Source organism: Vanessa tameamea, chromosome 8, assembly GCF_037043105.1.
Source record: "Vanessa tameamea isolate UH-Manoa-2023 chromosome 8, ilVanTame1 primary haplotype, whole genome shotgun sequence".
NCBI classification, from domain to species: Eukaryota; Metazoa; Arthropoda; class Insecta; order Lepidoptera; family Nymphalidae; genus Vanessa; species Vanessa tameamea.
In genome coordinates, this window is record NC_087316.1 from 9,974,204 (window position 1) to 9,989,493 (window position 15,290).

Here is a 15,290-nt window from a genome sequence, read left to right on the forward strand (position 1 = left end):
TAACAAAATTAGAACCATTATTGAATAATTTCATAGAATCCAATTGTAATTAAACTGCAATACGCATCTGTTGACCTACAGATATTTTTTTATGTCATACATAGGTGGATTGGCAAATGGACCACCTGATGGTAAGTGCCAATAAACATTGATATGGCAGGAAAAGTCTTTCATTCCTCAAATCACCAAAACGCCACAAACCTTGGGAACTAAGATGTTATGTCCCTTGTGCCAATTATCCTTCCTTACTTAATATATTTCCTTCAAGACGGAACACAATAATATTCAGCTTTGCTGTTAGATGGTAGAATGTATGATGAGGGGGTACCTAACCAGAAAGTCTTGCACAAAGCCATACCAACAAAATGAATCACACTAATACATTTTAACAACAACAACAATTAATTTAGTTGAGATAGATTTGTTTCTATATAAATTACAACAGTTTCGTTAATACCTACAGATAAAATTGTATCCAATAATTTGACGGATATTTAAAAAACATTTTTTTTATTAAAGATAGATAGATAGCTGGTGAAGCTTGAACATTGAGCAGAAACGCAATTTACTATAATGTTTAATACTTTATACCTATTTACAAAAGTATTATTTTTTTTTAATATCATTTATAGGATAATGTTAAGATAATAATAAATTTATATCGCACGTATAACATCGAATTAATTTTGTTGATAATCACAAATTTTCTTTGACGACTACACGTACATATATGGTTAATTTTAATCCGAACGTAAATTAAACATCAAGAATGTTACCAAGCCATCAAATAACAGTATTTGGAAATAGTAATTAAATTCCGTAACAGTACAAAGCAGAAGATACGCTGCTGAACCTAATTTTCATAGCTGATTAGACTCACCCCACACGGGATGTGTTACGTCACGCGGCCCTATTCAGGCATTATTGGTGACGCATCACATCGCATATGAAATAATCCAACATAAAAAAGCTCTGATTATAGAATACTGATACATTTACCCCATAACGACGATGCAGGTCTCCTAGTATGGGGTCAATGATAACCTTATCGACATCTTACTATAATAATAATGCAGCTAAATATTCTACTAGTTTAAGTTAACCTTAAGACAGTATTTGTTCTTTAATAAAGTTATTATTATTATTTCTTAAGCTTACTTAGTCTTAACCGAGCTCAATCAATGAATAGATCTAACAATTTTTATTTCAATTATATATTTTTCCAATCGTATATAACGTTAATATAACGTTAATTCTTTTAGCAATAGCCAGTGGCACAATAAGTAAAATCATTCATTACACCTGCCATAGATAAACCGAAACAAGGCAATACAAATTATTATTAATATTTTTCCTAGAATAAATAATGTGTCAGACGGATCAACAAAAAGTTACGAATATTTTCCATAAATTAAAAATTGAAATTTGAATTGCCGTCTTTATTTTAGTCCGTTAACTCATTCGTACAGAATAAGGGTATATGCGGCCACATGTTGATGGTACCCCTATCAGACGTCGGATGCACGCCATGTCTTGCTGACGTCACATTTGACGTCTCCCAAACGCGAAAAACGTTCCCCGTTATTTGCTTACGTATTTGCGATTATGCTTATTGGTAAAAGTAATTGCTTTTACCGAATTGCCTCTGGGAATAATTGAAGTTTAAATTTAATTACACTAACATATAACAATTGCTATTTTAATGAATATATTTATCCTTTAAATAAAATGCATTAATTTAAAAATAGAATAACATCGCCTTTGATATTTTTAATAAATGTTTTATTAAAAAAAATACAAGGTTTGACGAACAAACAAACATCCACAAACAAAAAAAAGCTTGAACCATCAATAACGAAGTCGATATAGTCATGTAAATGCTTATTAAAAAACTGACGACGTTTCAATACATTAATTGCAGTACTTCACGTTCTCGACGATAGAAAAAATTTACCGTAGCTTGTTTTCCAAGCCTATGAAATCGAAACATTCTTTCAACCATATCCTTGCATAATTAAGTAATAAATGACCCGGTAGGAGCAAACAATACGAACGCTCTTGATCAAACGTTCTATAGAGTAGGTAAAGTGCATATAAAAGCTGTCTAGAAAGTTTTGTCGCTCGTGGACGATCGATACTCTGCGCAGGGGAATTACGGGTAACGAAACAGCTAGTTTCGGTAATTTAGGTTATTATGCCATTTGAACCATAGGTGCCTTCTGTGATGATAATTTGTTTATAATTTTTTTTTATATTTCGAAAATAAATTTAATATATATCTATCGTAAATTCCTTCGCTTAAATCGTTTCTTCGCATTAAACGATTTTATTGCATAAATTCAATGAAAATCGAATTCTAGAAGGACAACCTAGGGACTAAATAGAACGTCGCTATTCCGTTTCGAATAAAAAAATAATCGTATTGATTATTATCGTAACAAATTCTGAAAAAAAAAACACTCGAGGTTCTATCGCTGCTTCTTCTCGATAGAAGGTATTTATAACTATTGATTTTCTTATTTTTACAATCTTGGCTTCGACTTGACTTATAAAATGCCAACTGCCAATACAATGTTCATGTATTAAAGTTTATCATTTGTTATTAACGTTTCATTATTAAATCTTAGCACCATTTTACTAAATTCGCCATGTTTGGTAATTATTAAATAATAACGGCCTAAAAGGAAACGATTTCATATACTTATACCACCTATAACGACCTCCCTGGTCGAGTAGTGTGTACACCGGTTTTCATGGGTACGCCACTCCAAGGTCCCGGGTTCGATTCCCGGCCGCGTCGATGTAGAAAAAGTTCATTAGTTTTCTATGTTGTCTTGGGTCTGAGATGATTTTCCATAACACAAGTGCTTTAGCTACTTACATTGGGATCAGAGTAAGTAGTTAGAGTAGTAGTATTTAGTATGTGATGTTGTCCAATATTTATATTTATTTATTTATGATATAATGTAGATTTCTATTAGCGAATTTAATTTAGAATTGGATCATTAGTACCGGAGATTACTTACATACAAACAAATTTTACCCGTATAGATATTTTTTAACACACTTTTTGCAGTATTAAACATATATATAATTTATTATGAATGTACTCGTGTCTTACATCATTTTTCTTATCAAAATTTCTCTTCTACGTAATCCGAAGTAAAATCGCGTGTGTTTCGGTATACCTAAGTTTGCTTAATACATAATTGGGACCAAATCCCTATTGGATCTCGGCTAGGGACAGGTTTCTTAGTGCGTGTTCAAGGGGAAATTAATCAAATTAACCTGGCTGAGGTAAATCGTAAGAAATGTATGGAACAAAGCAATTGCTGTATATTCACAATATAGACATTTCGTATTCAATAACAAGTCAAAGTATGTTTGACACGTGCTACTTTGTAAAAACTAGTCGATATTATATACACTTTTAATATATAACGTTATTGGAACAAAAACCACTTCTCTAATATACCCGGTTTACCTTTATATATTTAAATAATTTTATATATATATAATATTATATACGTTTATGTATGTAAATAACTAGTGACAACTAGTCTTCCTAAAACGCTGGACCGAGTTTGGTAAAAATAAGTTGAGTGTTTTAGTGGATCCCTGGATAACTTAGATTGGACCAGTAGGTGACACTGATATAAAAATTCAGGATTACCTTTAAAAAATCTTATTACCCTCATATGAAGTCGGGAATAGTACCTTGTACCAGTAAAATATCTGCTAATAATTTGAATACTGCTTAGGTTATTTTGTTTTATTTTATTTCATAATAAATAATATACATACATAAAGCTGGTTCTACATCTCACCTTTGCCTAATGAAGTCCGGTACACATGGTCTATAAATCGGCGATGTCAGTAGCAGTGGCAGCGTAAAGGCGCGGACACGGCGCGTGATAAATTAGCGGCAAGCGTGACGTGCGTGCTACCGTAAGACCCTACGTGACGAAGGCGGGATTTAATTGTTCAGGTTATTTATTCATCATATCTCAAGTTTTATTACCTTTCATCCTCAAAACGTCTTTTATTTTATTATACACCAGATTTCGCTACGTCACCAAGAAGTTATTTTTTTTCAATAACATTTTCCAAATGATATAATCAAAAAAAATCTTACAACAGCAACGTTTGCTACTAATAAATAATAATAAAATAATAAAACAGCTTTATTTAAATAGGATTTCTGTGTTTCTTATTCTATCTTTTAGTTTTATATTTAAACAGCTCCTTTCCATTGACCTCTGAGTGGTCTGTATTTTATATCTCGCCTTGTGGTCATAGATCCACGTTTGGCAACCATGGGTAAGACAGGGTAAAATTGTAATGTCGAAAATTATTCTTTTCATTTCGATTGGTAGTTTTGACTTGACAATCTCTTTTTGGGCCTGGATTTTCATAGCATTTTCTAATATTTTTATTTGTTTCTTTGTATAAGTTTTTTAAATCATTTTTATCCTTCTTAGTTAGAATTCTTTTGTTTTGTAGTAAGCTTCTCTTTTCCATTAATAGAATTACTTCATCTGATAGAATCGTTCTTTTACTTGATTGTTTTTTGGACTTGTTAATATAGCGTTTTCGATCCTTGCATAGTATTCCATGACTGCATAACTTTCGTGGTTTTCTATCAGTTCAGGTATAAATTCATTTATTTTTTTTAAGTACATGTCTTGCCCTTCTACAGTCTTTAGTGAATTTCTAAGACTGGTGAAGTTTCTTCTGCTCTTTCTGTTTTTCGTAGTTTGAAAACAATTAAATTAATTTCGGTTTTTGAAGTATATAATCTCTCATATTGGAAGCTTTATTCTTCTTCGATGGTTGTTTACTATCTTGTTTCGGCCGCCGGAGTAGTGTCTCCGGGGATTCGGGCAGGTTCCTTTTATTCATTTGCTGGTGATGGTTGCTCTTATTGTTATTTAATATAATAAGTTTATCGTATTTTATAAAAGCAGTGTTGCCTGCTTCTTTTTCCTTCTGTAATTGAGCTTGTAGTTCCTTGCGCTTATTCAATACTTCCTTGGGGTAATCTTCTTTTAAATAGTATGACGTTTTCTGCAGGCAAGATTTGTTTTTCAGAACCTTTAGTTTGAAGCCCAATGTAGAAAATGTTATTAGAACTGGTCTGACTTTTTCCCTTTTTTCCCTAATCTCCCGATTGTTTCGATTTGTGTTCTGTCGTATGAGAGTTTGAAGTGTATTTTTATAATGTCAATTATTATATCTTCTAGCTCTTGGTACGATTTTTCGCTTTCTTCCACCCTGAACAAGACTAGGTTTTTTGTCTAATTTGCCTTTCTAGGCTCTTGATTTTTGCGCTTTGTTCTTCAATTTTTTCCTCCAAAATAGCGTTTTTTTGCTCTAAAATGTTGAATTTCTCGTTTATGTTATTATTTATTGTGCTTTTTATATCCTCTTTCATATCTAACATGTCTTGTTTTTGATGCGCCGTATCTTGTTGCATTTTTAGTAACATTTGTTTTATTTCATCCATGATAATTCAAGAAAATATGACACTTACCTCTTCCCAAAACGTGACCTCTATGAGATGAGTTGTGTTTTATAAGAATAAACTCCAGTTCCGTAGATAGTAGAACCACGTAAGTACTGTTAACAAATATCGCTAGACGCTATAAGCGTTATATAGCGTTATATCCAGATTCACTTAGATGGTACTAGTAGCGGCAAGGATAGTTAAGCAAGTTCGGAAGACTGATCTGCGCCGGCGTCTACGCTTGGTAGACTTAGAAGTTACAGAAGGTGATGGTAGATGGCACTGCTGGTATCTTCTTGAAGGGACAAAGTAAATATAGTGCTTAATCACCGAGTCATTATTTTCGCACTTTTGAGGTTATTGATATTATCAATTATTTCGTGGACGCTTTTTTATCTTCTGTTTAAACTCTAACCATGAAGTTCACACACATTAACACTGATTTTACACTGGATAGTTTCAGATGATTGCTTTTAACGAATAACAAAGTCAATGTCTATGTAACGTCTTTTTGCACCATTTACGTTACGTTTTAACGTTTTATTCGTTGAAAACTTCATATGATCCTAATGATTTTAATCACTATTTATGAATTTATGCACTATTTACACTTTATAACTCTTTATTTACATAAAAAAAACTTAAAGAAGTACGAGATGAATGTCGACAGTAGCACTGTGGCGCCCTCCTCCGCATCATCATTGCTACTAATACTAATTATAAAATAATATAACATCAGTAATATCAATTCAATTTAAATCAATCTATAATCAGTATAATATTATGATTACCGGCTCAAATACAGCTTCTTTTATAAGTAGTTAACCTCAATGTAACCGACTAAGTTCTTTTCAATAAAGCTAAAGTGTTTTCCGTGCGCTTCTGTTTTCGTACCGCAATTAAACTGCTGTTAAACTTCTTACAGCAGTGTTTGTAGAGCACCTGAATGGCCCGCAAAAGTTGTGCGGGCACCGCTCCTTGTTTGCCTGCTAATTATCCCAACAACTCCGCATTCGAAGCCGAATCAGCGCACAAAACGCTGACCCGATCTAAATGGTCAAACGAGACCAAACCTTTCACCGTTCTATTCACTACGGTCACGGTCTCCCACTAACACGCCCCGTCACCATAGTGACCGCCGCCTCCACTCTATTATTTCATTGTATCAACATTCATATCGACATCACGCGTAACCGTGGTTCGATTAAACGAGGGTTGCCCGAAGCCAGATTTGTCAAGTCTCTTTTCAAATTAGACTCCACGGTCCGGCATTGGCACTTCACGCGTTTAAAATCAAAAGCGCAGAAGGGTTACATAATCCGAACCTTTTTCGGTGCGACTTGTGTTTGTGTGCACGTCTCGTCTTTTGTCACGTATTCTTAATTAAGGACCGCCGGCTGCCAAGCGACCCCACTCGTCACATTTTCATATTGATTGTAAGAGGGCTTCGCTTACATGTCGTAACTGGCATTGTCTCCATAAATATTTTTTAAATGATGATCGTTTGGTTCAATCTGCCCTCATAATCTTATAACATTTCAAAACATCGAAATTAAATAATCGAATTCTCCCTCTGTTTGCGAAAAGGAAGCCGGGGCTAATAAACTGTCGCTTAACCTTATGCGACAAAGCAGATACAAACAGAATGACATCGCGTCTCCCGAAAAGATCTCGCGGAAAAAATCCGGTGGCAACGTGTCAAAGACACCGCGGCGCGAGGGGCTCTTTGTTGCCTATCGAAATATTTTTTAAAGCTTAACTCCTTAGTGAATTGAGAGATTAAGTCCTTTTTGAAGAGGCAACCGGTCCCCGGGGTCGGGCGTGATCGTTCCTTCAGATCTCATTTCCGCGGATGCTCTATTTGATTGTTATTTTTGTCACTTTTTCCATTTTACGTTGGCGTCGGCGAATTTGAAGTGACAGTCGACGATTTGCACTAGAGCGTGATAAGTGTTTTCCTACGTTTTTTGTAAGCAGCTTTGTTAGTGTTTTCTCGCGATCAGATCGAAAGAAGGATAAGTCAATTATTAAATAATACAATGCAAGAAATGTTCAACTTTTAAATATAACATTTAATGACCTTGATTCAAAAGTTTTTACACGAATAAAAGATAAGTAATGAATTTACCCCGAATAACGTCAAAATATCCCATTAGGCAAAGTATTGTGAACCTGACGAACACGCGTGGACAGCCCACGCTAAGCCACAAGAAAATATGCAAATCGCAATAAGGCAGTAGGTAAGCGCTTTTAAGCCGTGTAATTATTCACATCGGATTTGCAAATCGTGCCTGAAGCGTTCCGTTTCTACACACGTGAATTATACTGACCCTTAGAGTGCGTTTAAATCAAAACACATGTGCTGAGAGCGGGTTTAGACGTCCGCTGATTTTGAGATGAGGGCTTCCCCTTTTTGCGGGTCCCTGCGTCGATTCCTTGGCGGGCGATGATCGATACCCCGCCCCCGCCGCCGGCCGCGACCCTCCTTCCCTCGCTCTTAATTAGGACTCGGAATCTGCGGCGGACACACACTCACACACGAACGCCGGGTATAATGTTAATCAACTTTCATTATGCACTAAGGAATTATATGGGTACGCCTGAGGAGTGATTATCCGCGTTAGACTGCGTCCCCGACCAAGAAATCATACTTTATTATGATTCCGCATTCAGCTTTACGGTGGCACCTCGCGGGGACGACAGCCGACATCGCATTAGAATTAAGTGCGCATATATCAAGCACGTACCGGCATTGTTCGTAAAGTAACCACCGGATAATTAGCTTTCGTTGCTAGTTTCCGCTCTCGTATAATATGTTGCGTTTTTTGACATTTGTCTGATTATCACTCCAAGATCCCAAGTCACTCAAATTATTCCCTTCAGTACTGCGCAGCTATGTCTCGAGACGATCGATATCTTTTCTTTTTTTTTAAATTGATAATGATCACCAACTGGCGCTATAATAATTAAAGTTATTTAATAACCATTCTTACGTTGCCAATACGCCATCAACCTTGGAAACTAAGAAGCTATGTTCCTTGTACTTTTTCTTCACTATTTTAAAAAAGTATAAGATTGTCAATTTGTCTGTGTTTATATATTTTTTTGCACCTTCGAGTAACGAGTACTTTTTGACAATGAAACGATTTGGATGCTTTGTGATAGGCTTAGTATATTCAACACGACACACATCTTTATTGATTAGTTCAAAAATAGGTCGGTCGATATCATTTTTTATGGAAAAAAATATCTTTTGTTTTTGTAACTGGATTTAAAAATAATAATTATATTCCTAAACAGTATAGAAACGAATTTAAAGTAAAACTACGTATCATTCTTCGACTCGGTATGTTTACGTATACTCTAAAAATATTTCACTAGACTGAGGCAATTCAAATAACAGTTAAATTCTGAACTTGAGCTCATGTTTACATTGCTTCAGATTAGTCCGTATTTGACCCGAGATATTACACGCTTTGAGTAAGCGTTTTCAAGTAGATTAATTCCACCAGTCTGTTATGTTACACAATATATGTATGTATGTATGTACATATATTGTATATAATAATAAATCAAATATACGGAAAACTCAAATAAGACTATATTATACGAGCCGGTATGACCCAGTGGCTACACACGGGAATTTCAATTTAACATTCTCAGTGAAGTTCAGCCACATATGTTCACCAGCTCGCATTGAAGTAAGTTGGTGAAATAAGCAATAAATTTATTTTTTAAGAAGAGGCCTACGAGCAAGTAATACTGGTACTTAATTTTTATAATTTCCATTCATAAACTCTTCCAGTCTTCAGTACAAGGTCAGCAGGTGGTTCCCGCCCAGGACGACCTGAAAAATAATATAAAATAATTTAATAAAACAAAAACCGCTAAATTGTTTACATTTATTTATTTATTTTAAAAAAGGAAAATATTCTAAAATTATTGATTAAAAATAATATTACCAATATGTAACTAATATTAACAAACCCTTGCTACGGACCCAAAGCTAGGCTCGTACTGAGTAATATCCTTTAATCTACGGTTATGAGGATAAACCTCCAATAAATCTTTCACTTACCCGACCTTTAATAAACGCTTGTAATAAAATTTAATTGATCAAAGCGCAGTTCCTTGAGTATGATTTACGAGCCGTCTGAAGCCTACCTTCGGTTTCGAAACTGAAATAGTTGAAATTGACTATAGATGTTTAAATCATAAATTACTTTACTTATAAATGTTGCTTAGACGGTGATTAGTAAAACAATGCCGTCTCTTTCTTTCAATGAATTAAAGTAAACACTGTAATATAAAATAAGTAGATAAAAACCCGACTTTACTCGGGTAAAATATATAAAAAAAACAAATACGGTTTATCATTTACTTTTTATATAATATATAACTTTTTTTATATATTTAATAATTGCACGAAATTTTTATTTTTATTTGGAACTCACTTTCTGAATGCACCCGTAAACGTCAACATGGCCGCCCGTTGAATTTCACGTAATTTTTACAGATTTAATATCGTAATATCTTGATTAGATGAATTTTGCGAATATATGTTTCGATCGGGTGTATCGTAGACCTGCAAGAAATATGAATACAGATTTTTATAGGGAACGTTACTAAATAGTAGGTATTTGTTTATATATTTAGTAAAAAAAAACACTATCGTTAGAAATACTATATTTAACTCATTGGTATATCTCGTATACTCGGTTAATCAAGAATAACAAAAGTGGTTCAACCGTTTATCAATCATAAAAGCCTCAGAAAACACCTAACATGCGCTTGATAAATGAATTTTCTTGTTTCATTTTCTTCACGCGCAATTTATTTATTGTGTTAACTCCGTGTGTTATCCGACCAAATAAAAGTGACCTGTGCCCTTTGTCCTTAAGCAAATATTTCTTGATATACGTGTAGTGTCTTGTTACGTTGGTAATCTTAAACACGTAAGTATTTCGCGGGCCCTCCAGCTAATGTAATAGATGAGGTGTTCTCATTAATTACAAAGAACGTCGGGCCCAGCGAGTTGCTGGTAACTCGAACAAATTAATAAGATTATTAACTCCTTCCGACAAGTCATTCTTCTTCATATGTTCAAGATTACTGTGAGAATATTTTGTAAATCGATTGTATGGATGACGTAATATTTGTAACAAGAACATTTTCAGGCTTTTCACTGCAAAACACTATATTTGTATTAATCCAAACGTCTTCTCATTCGTTGGTTTAAATAGATAATGAGCAATCACCAACATTTTACGTCTCAGATATTGTAAAAGCATTTTGAGTCAACAGGACCGAATATAAATATTGAAGTTACTGAAGTGGAAGCATTCACATCGGCAATCTTTAAACAATAGAGTATTTATACTTATGGTCATAGTTAATACTTACAATGGACATCATCGTTACTTTTTTTTAATAACTAAAAGCAATAACCAGCAATGAACTTATATCTGTAGACATAAAAAAAATTAAACGAAACATTTTATAAGTGAGCCTAGGATTAATAAAGAAATATATATTTGTAGTGCAATAGAAACTGTCATAAGCATGGCATATATGATTGATTGATAATGAAGTGGTAGGGTGATAGTTATTAATGACAGCCGACTCCGCCCGCGCTTTCTTTATTTACCCACTAACACCTATTAGCCGACCACGTCTGATACACTCATGTATAATATATCATCCCTGGAAAGATCAATCAATTTACCAAATTATATTGTGACTGCTAATTTACCATCCTTTTATTTTAATATTTCTTTATCAAAAATAATTGGTAAAGGTTATAATACCATACTTTTATTTTCTTAATATTTTACTTGATATTTTGGATAACTTTCTTCTTTTTTTTTAATTGGGTTAGAGTACGAAGAGGTTCTATATATATTTTGAGTGTTTATTACGCGATGTCTTTATCTTCATTTTCATATTCAATGTCAATATTCGCTTATTCTTAAACTAATTTTTGTTCTAGCTTTGACTATTACCAATTCCAAAATTAACTTAATGGAGATCTTGATATTGTTAATACCCATAGATCTAATTTTATCTTTAAAAAAATGTGATTTAATTTGAAGTTTATAAGAAATATTTATTTGAATAAGACTCATTTTCTGTTTATTTAATATTTTAATTTAAGATATTTTGTATTTATGATATTTTGTTTCTTATTATACTATCAAATTTAAGGGTTACAATTCTAAATCAGCCCTATTCAACGAAAGGGTTTTGTTTTATTTCAATTAATTCGTAATCACAAAGAGTTTTGAGACCGCAGCAGTCACTCTATCGTCGACAATTTAAACAGATGTCGTGTTAAGGAGGTCCTCTCAGAATATTCGTTTGGAATTTAAATTGCAAATTCGTGCGGTGGCAGGTGCAGCCTCGCGATTGAATGTCCGACTTCTCTTTCTAACTCATCATAACTTCATATCCCCTCTCTCTTACACTCAACGTTTAAAATCATCGAATAATGAACGTCAACAAATAAAACTCAAGCGTTACTAATTACTCGGCCCTCTCAAACGAAGAGAGGTAATCTTTGCACTTTATTTCAAAGAGGAAATCTCGAAGCTAATGGCGTTAACTTAAAAGAGGCCAATGACTGTGATTTTTCTCGCCATAAACTTTTCAACTCGTGATTTATTGACTATACAAAAGACACTTTTATAAAGTAAAAAGTAACAGCCTGTAAATCTCCCACTGCTGGACTAACACCTTCTTTCTTTATTATAAAAATGCTCGGAACTAATATCGATCGACCACGCTGCTCTGAATCACGTAGTTTGAGACACATGTGATGTGTAGATTTTCACTCAATATTAGCAGGTTTCCTGCGTGAATATATAAAATTATAAGTATAAATAAACAAATGAAAATTTAATAGTGATTTCCAGAGTTTGATCCCATAATCTTAGGTTAAGATTCGCACTTTTTAATCTTTGAGCATTTTAGCCGTTTCGAGGATGTTGAAATGAGTCTATACGTAAAATGTCAGTCACACACTAGTGGTTCTAAACTAAACAGAGGGTGTGATTCATTATGAATAGGGCAAGCGGTCGCAGGTAGTTCGCTCTAAATTAAAGTTTGACTCGTACGCGTTGTGTACGGAACTGTGACTGCTTAGACAAGCTGGTCACGGACCTGCCTGGCCTTAATGAATGGAGAAATTCCGATCAGCCCCTAACACATACACTCGGTCCGAACCCCTCGCGTTTACTGTAAAGTATTCTTGAAAGACTCAATACATTATTAATTGCTTACTTTACCAAAATAATATACTTCGCCACAACTTACCAACATATATATTCACTAATATATCTCAAATTACTAATTATAAATAATTGTAATTTAATGTAATTTATCAATCTAAATATTTAATTGCATTTAGTTTTAGGCCAATTCCAAAAAGAAATTGGAATTCTCGTTAATCTTTGTCGTATCCTCGTAGCCAGCCTTCTTTCGTAGGCGAGTAATTAGCTTCCCAATTTTAAAGAGCCGCTCCAGTCGGTGCCACCCATCAATCCGCTCCCCTGCCCGCTACGAATCGATAATAATTAATTATTTTTGACATAATCACAGCTAAAATCCATTCTGTTTTTGCTAATTCACGTCCCTATAATAAAACGGGACGACGCTTTTAACGCCGCTCGGATGAAATTGATAAAAAAATAAATAAGATTTTGGATATAACTTTACGCAAAGTCAAACAAAATTCGGTTAGCTTACGCTGCTGGATGTTGCGTGATTAATTAGCTTTTGATAGTCAACTGATTTTTAATAATTGATCGCTTATGATACAATATTATATCGTCTAATTCTACTTTCGTGACACAACATTACGATACATTGAAACCCACATACAGTGGAAGTGACAGGGGATCTTTGTGAGGTGCACAATCGGTGGGACACTGTGTCAATATTGGACACATCGAATAATAGAACAAGATTCAGATGAGGGCTGTCGGATACAACAAGGCTAATAGATGTTTGAGGACCATCAACTCGATATACTACGCGTAACTTCAAAGGTACTCCATATCATACGTTCATCGCTTGTTTAGCAAATAATGTTATATATCATTAACGCAATCGCTCGTTCCGTCCGTTTGTTTAACGTAAGAAACGTGAATGCATTTAAGCGTAACATTGCACTCCTGTTTCTGCTAACAAAAAAGTATAACAGGAAAATTCCAATTAGCGCCGTCGAAATGAAATATTTTGATATACAAGCCGAGGGAGAATAAGAATATCGAGAGTCACGAGTACAAAATACCGGCAAGTTGTCGGTACTTAAAAAATACATAGTGAAAACATTAGGTTCGCCCTGGGCGGGTTGGCCTCGTGATTAAACCCAGCGAGGCATGCATAACGAGCGCCGTATGTTTGAACGCTTGCGAATACTTTCCAAGTTAGTACGGACAGCGGTTGAGACGGGTACCGACCGGTACACCTGCTCTTGTTTATTACCGGCTAAGACGGTACTTGAAGCTGCACTGTTTGTTTAGGCTGCGGAACCCGCCTGACCCACTTAATATACATGAATAATATTCGATTTGAATCGATAATATCTTGGTTCTATTTTATCCATATTATTATAATCGATCACTCTTTTTTACTCGGCAATCTTTTTTGCATCTGTGTTTTTGTTTGTGTGTGATCGTGTCTATGTGTTTATAGTTTAACACGTTTTACTATTTAATAAAAAACAATTGCGTATTTTACCATTCACTAAAAACGATTATAAATTGAATGATTGAATTAATTATTTTTAATACAATTCCAGTCAATAACCTATTTGAGTGAGTTCGTCTATAACAAACATAATTACAAATATTATAGTTCCTTTATTTTTTTCACTACACTATCCAAATATAGTCCAAATAATTTTCTTAAGGATATCCGTGATTGGATGCTTACATGCTAATGCAAGAAGTTTTTAATTAAAACCCGTCCGCTGTTAAGAGGCTACGTAATGGCTGATCCTCAGGAGGGAACCGATATTGGTATATGCTGGGAAAGCCAAAACACAAACATATTTAGGTCCGATGCGTTGCGTTGTGTATGGCTAATCACCGGACGGATATAAAGACGCTGTGTACACAATGCCTTATAACCCTTTCTTATTAATACTATAAAGCTAACAATATTCATTATGTCCATATAAATTAATTTTGTAAGTCAATTTATTATATTCTTTACTTTTACTATAAAATATTTTTTGATTCAAAATAAACCTATTATTTTGGAAGTAAAATATCTTCCATGTTGTGATTAAAATGTCCGTTTGTGACGTAAAGTACATTTGATACTTAAGCCATATATACATACATATATTTTTTTGGACGATAATATTTTCGTACTTGTGATATTAAATTTTATTTTATTTTTACAGATGCACGAGACTGCGATGACGTCAACATTGACAAGGCAAGTAAATTACTTTAAAATCGGGTTTAAATAAAAAAAAACAACGTTCAAAAACCACTTCAGTCTCCCCACGAGCGTAATACAAACTTCGCCGTCGACTTTATAGCCTCTGTGACCGCCAAAAGTCGCCGAGGAAAAGTGCAAGCTTGTTTACCCATATATCAGTTGTAACGTAGTTTTCTTTCTGATAAGCGGGCTCCCTCGCTGCCAATAAAGTGATTAAGTCACAAATCGGTTCGGGAACTCTTGCCCCCGAACTGATGATATATGTGGAAGGGATGTTTGGCCGTTTAATTTATATTTTAGTTCAGAGATAAAAAATATCTTTTTTTTGTGATAA

The 15,290-nt window shown here is 34.2% G+C and overlaps 1 long non-coding RNA gene across 1 annotated transcript in view; it reads left to right on the top strand.

Annotated features, from left to right (window-relative positions):
- Positions 1-14,950, top strand: part of LOC135193387 (uncharacterized) — a 176,649-nt gene extending 161,699 nt beyond the window's left edge. Inside the window, exon 4 of the long non-coding RNA XR_010309205.1 lies at positions 14,916-14,950. This is a non-coding gene — a long non-coding RNA (uncharacterized LOC135193387). The remainder of the gene's footprint in view (positions 1-14,915) is intronic.
- The last annotated feature ends 340 nt before the right edge of the window (positions 14,951-15,290 follow it).